The sequence below is a fragment of the Narcine bancroftii genome, unplaced genomic scaffold (assembly GCF_036971445.1).
Source record: "Narcine bancroftii isolate sNarBan1 unplaced genomic scaffold, sNarBan1.hap1 Scaffold_237, whole genome shotgun sequence".
NCBI lineage: Eukaryota > Metazoa > Chordata > Chondrichthyes > Torpediniformes > Narcinidae > Narcine > Narcine bancroftii.
In genome coordinates this window covers 146,951-157,311 of record NW_027211972.1, presented here as the reverse complement: position 1 = coordinate 157,311, position 10,361 = coordinate 146,951, and positions in this window count along the sequence as shown.

Here is a 10,361-nt window from a genome sequence, read left to right as displayed (position 1 = left end):
TACCCCAATATCTGGGAGATCAATAACCACAACATCCAATAAATATCCCCGATATCAGTGGGATAAATAACGCCAACATCTCGGGGATAAATAACCCCAACATCAGGGGGATAAATAACCCCGACATCAGGGATAAATAACCCAGCATCAGGAGGATATATAACCCCTATATCAGGGATAAATAAGCGAAAAATCCGGGATAAATTACCCGGATATCAGGCGGACCCCCCCCCCCCCACCAAATTATCACCCGACATCAGCGCGATGAATAAACCTGAAATCTGGTATAAGTAATACCGATATCTGGAGAAATAACCCCGATATGAGGGGCTAGATAACCCCAATATCTGGGAGATAAATAACCCCAAAATCGAATAAATTATCCCAATATCAGTGGGATAAAAACCCCAATATCAAGGATAAATAACCCCTTCAGGCATAAATAACCCCAGCATTAGGGGTAAAAATAACCCCAACATCAGGGGATAAATAAGAATACGATCGGGGGCAATTACACCGACATCAGGGATAAATAACCCAGACATCAGAGAGAAAGAACCCGGTTACCTGCCGACATCAGGTGTATTAACTTCCTCGACATCTGGGATAAATAACCCGACATCAGGGGGATAGACAACCCTGGCATCTGGGGTATAAATAACACCAAAATCAGGAGGGACATGACCCCAACATCAGGGGCGAAATAAGCCTCATATCAGGAATAAATAACCCATACATCAGGGAATAAATAACCCCGATATCAGGGATGAATAACCCCAAAATCAGGGATACATTACCCGAATATCAGGCAGAAAAACCCCACTATAATCACCCGACATCAGCGATAAATAAACCCGACAGCAAGGGGATTAATAAGACCGACAGCAGGGATAAAAAAACCCCAACTTCCTGGGGATGAAAAACCCGAAATCAGGGCGAAAAATAACCCTGACATCACGGATAAATAACATCACATCAGGGATAAACATCCCCGATATCAGTGGGATAAATACCCCGACATCAGGGACAATCAAGCCCAAAATGAGGGAAAAATAACCCTTACAGCGAATTGGTGGGGGGGGGAATTACCCTAACATCTGGGGATAACACGCCAACATCAGGGGTATAAATAACCCCTTTGTGAGCGATAAATAACCTCGACATGAGGGGAATAAATTAAACCAACATCTGGGGGAAATTAACGCGACATCAGGAATAAATAACCCCAAAATCAGGCATAAATTACTCGGACATCAGGGGAAACCCCCCCCCAATTATCACCCGACATCAGCGGGATCAATAAAGCAGAAATCTGGGATAAGTAATCCCGACATTAGGGAGAAATATCCCCGATATGAGGGGGTAAATAACCCCAATATCTGGGGGATAAATAACCCCAAAATCAAATAAATATCCCCGATATATGTGGGATAAAAAACCCCAATATCAAGCATTAATAACCGCATCAGGCATAAATAACCCAGCATTAGGGGGATAAATAATCCCAACATCAGGGGGATAAATAACAATAAGATCGGGGGAAATTACCACGACATAAGGAATAAATAACCCCAACATCAGGGATAAATAACCCGGACATCAGAGAGAAAGAACCCCGTTACCTCCCGACATCAGGTGTATTAATTTCCTCGACATCTGGGATAAATAACTTGACATCAGGGGGATAGACAACCCTGGCATCTGGGGGATAAATAACCCCAAAATTAGGTGGGACATGACTGCAACATCAGGCGGAAAATAAGCCTAATATCAGGAATAAATAACCCATATATCTGGGAACCCCCATGCCGGACATCAGAGAGAAAGCACCCATTATCTCCCGACATCAGGTGGATTAAGATCCTCTACATCTGGGATAAATAACCACGACATCAGGTGGTAAACAACCCTGACATCTGGGGATAAATAACCCCAAAATCAGGATGGACATGACCCCAACATCAGGGGCAAAATAAGCCTGATATCAGGAATAAATAACCCAGACATCAGGAACGCCATTCGGACATCAGAGAGAAAGAACCCATTATCTCCGGACATCAAGGAGATAAATAAGACCGACATGAGGGGAATAAATTAAACCAACATCTGGGGGGAAATTAACGCGACATCAGGAATAAATAACCCCAAAATCAGGCATAAATTACTCGGACATCAGGGGAAACCCCCCCCCCCAATTATCACCCGACATCAGCGGGATCAATAAAGCAGAAATCTGGGATAAGTAATCCCGACATTAGGGAGAAATATCCCCGATATGAGGGGGTAAATAACCCCAATATCTGGGGGATAAATAACCCCAAAATCAAATAAATATCCCCGATATATGTGGGATAAAAAACCCCAATATCAAGCATTAATAACCGCATCAGGCATAAATAACCCAGCATTAGGGGGATAAATAATCCCAACATCAGGGGGATAAATAACAATAAGATCGGGGGAAATTACCACGACATAAGGAATAAATAACCCCAACATCAGGGATAAATAACCCGGACATCAGAGAGAAAGAACCCCGTTACCTCCCGACATCAGGTGTATTAATTTCCTCGACATCTGGGATAAATAACTTGACATCAGGGGGATAGACAACCCTGGCATCTGGGGGATAAATAACCCCAAAATTAGGTGGGACATGACTGCAACATCAGGCGGAAAATAAGCCTAATATCAGGAATAAATAACCCATATATCTGGGAACCCCCATGCCGGACATCAGAGAGAAAGCACCCATTATCTCCCGACATCAGGTGGATTAAGATCCTCTACATCTGGGATAAATAACCACGACATCAGGTGGTAAACAACCCTGACATCTGGGGATAAATAACCCCAAAATCAGGATGGACATGACCCCAACATCAGGGGCAAAATAAGCCTGATATCAGGAATAAATAACCCAGACATCAGGGAACGCCATTCGGACATCAGAGAGAAAGAACCCATTATCTCCGGACATCAAGGAGATAAATAAGACCGACATCAGGGGATAAATAACGCCAACTGATCGGGGATAAATAACCCTGACATCAGGGATGAATAACCCCAGAATCAGGGATAAATTACCCGAAAATGGCGTAAACCCCCCCCCCACCCCAATTATCACCCGACATCAGCGGGATAAATAAACCAGAAATCTGGGATAAGTAATCCCGATATCAGGGAGAAATAACCCCGATATGAGGGGGTAATTAACCCCAATATCTGGGAGATCAATAACCACAACATCCAATAAATATCCCCGATATCAGTGGGATAAATAACGCCAACATCTCGGGATAAATAACCCCAACATCAGGGGGATAAATAACCCCGACATCAGGGATAAATAACCCCAGCATCAGGAGGATATATAACCCCTATATCAGGGATAAATAAGCGAAAAATCCGGGATAAATTACCCGGATATCAGGCGGAACCCCCCCCCCCCCCACCAAATTATCACCCGACATCAGCGCGATGAATAAACCTGAAATCTGGTATAAGTAATACCGATATCTGGAGAAATAACCCCGATATGAGGGGCTAGATAACCCCAATATCTGGGAGATAAATAACCCCAAAATCGAATAAATTATCCCAATATCAGTGGATAAAAACCCCAATATCAAGGATAAATAACCCCTTCAGGCATAAATAACCCCAGCATTAGGGGTAAAAATAACCCCAACATCAGGGGGATAAATAAGAATACGATCGGGGGCAATTACACCGACATCAGGGATAAATAACCCAGACATCAGAGAGAAAGAACCCGGTTACCTGCCGACATCAGGTGTATTAATTTCCTCGACATCTGGGATAAATAACCCGACATCAGGGGGATAGACAACCTTGGCATCTGGGGTATAAATAACACCAAAATCAGGAGGGACATGACCCCAACATCAGGGGCGAAATAAGCCTCATATCAGGAATAAATAACCCATACATCAGGGAATAAATAACCCCGATATCAGGGATGAATAACCCCAAAATCAGGGATACATTACCCGAATATCAGGCAGAAAAACCCCACTATAATCACCCGACATCAGCGATAAATAAACCCGACAGCAAGGGGATTAATAAGACCGACAGCAGGGATAAAAAAACCCAACTTCCTGGGATGAAAAACCCCGAAATCAGGGCGAAAAATAACCCTGACATCACGGATAAATAACATCACATCAGGGATAAACATCCCGATATCAGTGGGATAAATACCCCGACATCAGGGACAATCAAGCCCAAAATGAGGGAAAAATAACCCTTACAGCGAATTGGTGGGGGGGGGAATTACCCTAACATCTGGGGGATAACACCCCAACATCAGGGGTATAAATAACCCCTTTTTGAGCGATAAATAACCTCGACATTAGGGGAATAAATTAAACCAACATCTGGGGGAAATTAACGCGACATCAGGAATAAATAACCCCAAAATCAGGCATAAATTACTCGGACATCAGGGGAAAACCCCCCCCCAATTATCACCCGACATCAGCGGGATCAATAAAGCAGAAATCTGGGATAAGTAATCCCGACATTAGGGAGAAATATCCCCGATATGAGGGGGTAAATAACCCCAATATCTGGGGGATAAATAACCCCAAAATCAAATAAATATCCCCGATATATGTGGGATAAAAAACCCCAATATCAAGCATTAATAACCGCATCAGGCATAAATAACCCAGCATTAGGGGGATAAATAATCCCAACATCAGGGGGATAAATAACAATAAGATCGGGGGAAATTACCACGACATAAGGAATAAATAACCCCAACATCAGGGATAAATAACCCGGACATCAGAGAGAAAGAACCCGTTACCTCCCGACATCAGGTGTATTAATTTCCTCGACATCTGGGATAAATAACTTGACATCAGGGGGATAGACAACCCTGGCATCTGGGGGATAAATAACCCCAAAATTAGGTGGGACATGACTGCAACATCAGGCGGAAAATAAGCCTAATATCAGGAATAAATAACCCATATATCTGGGAACCCCCATGCCGGACATCAGAGAGAAAGCACCCATTATCTCCCGACATCAGGTGGATTAAGATCCTCTACATCTGGATAAATAACCACGACATCAGGTGGTAAACAACCCTGACATCTGGGGGATAAATAACCCCAAAATCAGGATGGACATGACCCCAACATCAGGGGCAAAATAAGCCTGATATCAGGAATAAATAACCCAGACATCAGGGAACGCCATTCGGACATCAGAGAGAAAGAACCCATTATCTCCCGACATCAAGGAGATAAATAAGACCGACATCAGGGGGATAAACAACGCCAACTGATCGGGGATAAATAACCCTGACATCAGGGATGAATAACCCCAGAATCAGGGATAAATTACTCGAAAATGGCGTAAACCCCCCCCCCCCCCAATTATCACCCGACATCAGCGGGATAAATAAACCAGAAATCTGGGATAAGTAATCCCGATATCAGGGAGAAATAACCCCGATATGAGGGGGTAATTAACCCCAATATCTGGGAGATCAATAACCAAAACATCCAATAAATATCCCCGATATCAGTGGGATAAATAACGACAACATCTCGGGGGTAAATAACCCCAACATCAGGGGGATAAATAACCCCGACATCAGGGATAAATAACCTCAGCATCAGGAGGATATATAACCCCTATATCAGGGATAAATAAGCGAAAAATCCGTGATAAATTACTCGGATATCAGGCGGAACCCCCCCCCCCCAAATTATCACCCGACATCAGTGCGATGAATAAACCTGAAATCTGGGATAAGTAATACCGATATCTGGAGAAATAACCCCGATATGAGGGGCTAGATAACCCCAATATCTGGGAGATAAATAACCCCAAAATCGAATAAATTATCCCAATATCAGTGGGATAAAAACCCAAATATCAAGGATAAATAACCCCTTCAGGCATAAATAACCCCAGCATTAGGGGTAAAAATAACCCCAACATCAGGGGGATAAATAAGAATACGATCGGGGGCAATTACACCGACATCAGGGATAAATAGCCCGGACATCAGAGAGAAAGAACCCGGTTACCTGCCGACATCAGGTGTATTAATTTCCTCGACATCTGGGATAAATAACCCGACATCAGGGGGATAGACAACCCTGGCATCTGGGGGATAAATAACCCCAAAATTAGGTGGGACATGACTGCAACATCAGGCGGAAAATAAGCCTAATATCAGGAATAAATAACCTATATATCAGGGAACCCCATTCCGGATATCAGAGAGAAAGCACCCATTATCTCCCGACATCAGGTGTATTAAGATCCTCTACATCTGGGATAAATAACCACGACATCAGGTGGTAAACAACCCTGACATCTGGGGGATAAATAACCCAAAATCAGGATGGACATGACCCCAACATCAGGGGCAAAATAAGCCTGATATCAGGAATAAATAACCCAGACATCAGGGAACGCCATTCGGACATCAGAGAGAAAGAACCCATTATCTCCGGACATCAAGGAGATAAATAAGACCGACATCAGGGGGATAAATAACGCCAACTGATCGGGGATAAATAACCCTGACATCAGGGATGAATAACCCCAGAATCAGGGATAAATTACCCGAAAATGGCGTAAACCCCCCCCCCACCCCAATTATCACCCGACATCAGCGGGATAAATAAACCAGAAATCTGGGATAAGTAATCCCGATATCAGGGAGAAATAACCCCGATATGAGGGGGTAATTAACCCCAATATCTGGGAGATCAATAACCACAACATCCAATAAATATCCCCGATATCAGTGGGATAAATAACGCCAACATCTCGGGGATAAATAACCCCAACATCAGAGGGATAAATAACCCCGACATCAGGGATAAATAACCCCAGCATCAGGAGGATATATAACCCCTATATCAGGGATAAATAAGCGAAAAATCCGGATAAATTACCCGGATATCAGGCGGAACCCCCCCCCCCCACCAAATTATCACCCGACATCAGCGCGATGAATAAACCTGAAATCTGGTATAAGTAATACCGATATCTGGAGAAATAACCCCGATATGAGGGGCTAGATAACCCCAATATCTGGGAGATAAATAACCCCAAAATCGAATAAATTATCCCAATATCAGTGGGATAAAAACCCCAATATCAAGGATAAATAACACCTTCAGGCATAAATAACCCCAGCATTAGGGGTAAAAATAACCCCAACATCAGGGGGATAAATAAGAATACGATCGGGGGCAATTACACCGACATCAGGGATAAATAACCCAGACATCAGAGAAGAAAGAACCCGGTTACCTGCCGACATCAGGTGTATTAATTTCCTCGACATCTGGGATAAATAACCCGACATCAGGGGGATAGACAACCCTGGCATCTGGGGTATAAATAACACCAAAATCAGGAGGGACATGACACCAACATCAGGGGCGAAATAAGCCTCATATCAGGAATAAATAACCCATACATCAGGGAATAAATAACCCCGATATCAGGGATGAATAACCCCAAAATCAGGGATACATTACCCGAATATCAGGCAGAAAAACCCCACTATAATCACCCGACATCAGCGATAAATAAACCCGACAGCAAGGGGATTAATAAGACCGACAGCAGGGATAAAAAACCCCAACTTCCTGGGGATGAAAAACCCCGAAATCAGGGCGAAAAATAACCCTGACATCACGGATAAATAACATCACATCAGGGGATAAACATCCCCGATATCAGTGGGATAAATACCCCGACATCAGGGACAATCAAGCCCAAAATGAGGGAAAAATAACCCTTACAGCGAATTGGTGGGGGGGGGGGAATTACCCTAAAATCTGGGGGATAACACCCCAACATCAGGGGTATAAATAACCCCTTTTTGAGCGATAAATAACCTCGACATGAGGGGAATAAATTAAACCAACATCTGGGGGGAAATTAACGCGACATCAGGAATAAATAACCCCAAAATCAGGCATAAATTACTCGGACATCAGGGGAAAACCCCCCCAATTATCACCCGACATCAGCGGGATCAATAAAGCAGAAATCTGGGATAAGTAATCCCGACATTAGGGAGAAATATCCCCGATATGAGGGGGTAAATAACCCCAATATCTGGGGGATAAATAACCCCAAAATCAAATAAATATCCCCGATATATGTGGGATAAAAAACCCCAATATCAAGCATTAATAACCGCATCAGGCATAAATAACCCAGCATTAGGGGATAAATAATCCCAACATCAGGGGGATAAATAACAATAAGATCGGGGGAAATTACCACGACATAAGGAATAAATAACCCCAACATCAGGGATAAATAACCCGGACATCAGAGAGAAAGAACCCCGTTACCTCCCGACATCAGGTGTATTAATTTCCTCGACATCTGGATAAATAACTTGACATCAGGGGGATAGACAACCCTGGCATCTGGGGATAAATAACCCAAAATTAGGTGGGACATGACTGCAACATCAGGCGGAAAATAAGCCTAATATCAGGAATAAATAACCCATATATCTGGGAACCCCCATGCCGGACATCAGAGAGAAAGCACCCATTATCTCCCGACATCAGGTGGATTAAGATCCTCTACATCTGGGATAAATAACCACGACATCAGGTGGTAAACAACCCTGACATCTGGGGGATAAATAACCCCAAAATCAGGATGGACATGACCCCAACATCAGGGGCAAAATAAGCCTGATATCAGGAATAAATAACCCAGACATCAGGGAACGCCATTCGGACATCAGAGAGAAAGAACCCATTATCTCCCGACATCAAGGAGATAAATAAGACCGACATCAGGGGGATAAATAACGCCAACTGATCGGGGATAAATAACCCTGACATCAGGGATGAATAACCCCAGAATCAGGGATAAATTACTCGAAAATGGCGTAAACCCCCCCCCCCAATTATCACCCGACATCAGCGGGATAAATAAACCAGAAATCTGGGATAAGTAATCCCGATATCAGGGAGAAATAACCCCGATATGAGGGGGTAATTAACTCCAATATCTGGGAGATCAATAACCAAAACATCCAATAAATATCCCCGATATCAGTGGGATAAATAACGACAACATCTCGGGGATAAATAACCCCAACATCAGGGGGATAAATAACCCCGACATCAGGGATAAATAACCTCAGCATCAGGAGGATATATAACCCCTATATCAGGGATAAATAAGCGAAAAATCCGTGATAAATTACTCGGATATCAGGCGGAACCCCCCCCCCCCCCAAATTATCACCCGACATCAGTGCGATGAATAAACCTGAAATCTGGGATAAGTAATACCGATATCTGGAGAAATAACCCCGATATGAGGGGCTAGATAACCCCAATATCTGGGAGATAAATAACCCCAAAATCGAATAAATTATCCCAATATCAGTGGGATAAAAACCCAAATATCAAGGATAAATAACCCCTTCAGGCATAAATAACCCCAGCATTAGGGGTAAAAATAACCCCAACATCAGGGGGATAAATAAGAATACGATCGGGGGCAATTACACCGACATCAGGGATAAATAGCCCGGACATCAGAGAGAAAGAACCCGGTTACCTGCCGACATCAGGTGTATTAATTTCCTCGACATCTGGGATAAATAACCCGACATCAGGGGGATAGACAACCCTGGCATCTGGGCTATAAATAACACCAAAATCAGGAGGGACATGACACCAACATCAGGGGCGAAATAAGCCTCATATCAGGAATAAATAACCCATACATCAGGGAATAAATAACCCCGATATCAGGGATGAATAACCCCAAAATCAGGGATACATTACCCGAATATCAGGCGGAAAAACCCCACTATAATCACCCGACATCAGCGATAAATAAACCCGACAGCAAGGGGATTAATAAGACCGACAGCAGGGATAAAAAACCCCAACTTCCTGGGGATGAAAAACCCCGAAATCAGGGCGAAAAATAACCCTGACATCACGGATAAATAACATCACATCAGGGGATAAACATCCCCGATATCAGTGGGATAAATACCCCGACATCAGGGACAATCAAGCCCAAAATGAGGGACAAATAACCCTTACAGCGAATTGGTGGGGCGGGTGGGGAATTACCCTAACATCTGGGGGATAACACCCCAACATCAGGGGTATAAATAACCCCTTTTTGAGCGATAAATAACCTCGACATGAGGGGAATAAATTACACCAACATCTGGGGGGAAATTACCGCGACATCAGGAATAAATAACCCCAAAATCAGGCATAAATTACCCGGACATCAGAGGAAAACCCCCCCAATTATCACCCGACATCAGCGGGATCAATAAAGCAGAAATCTGG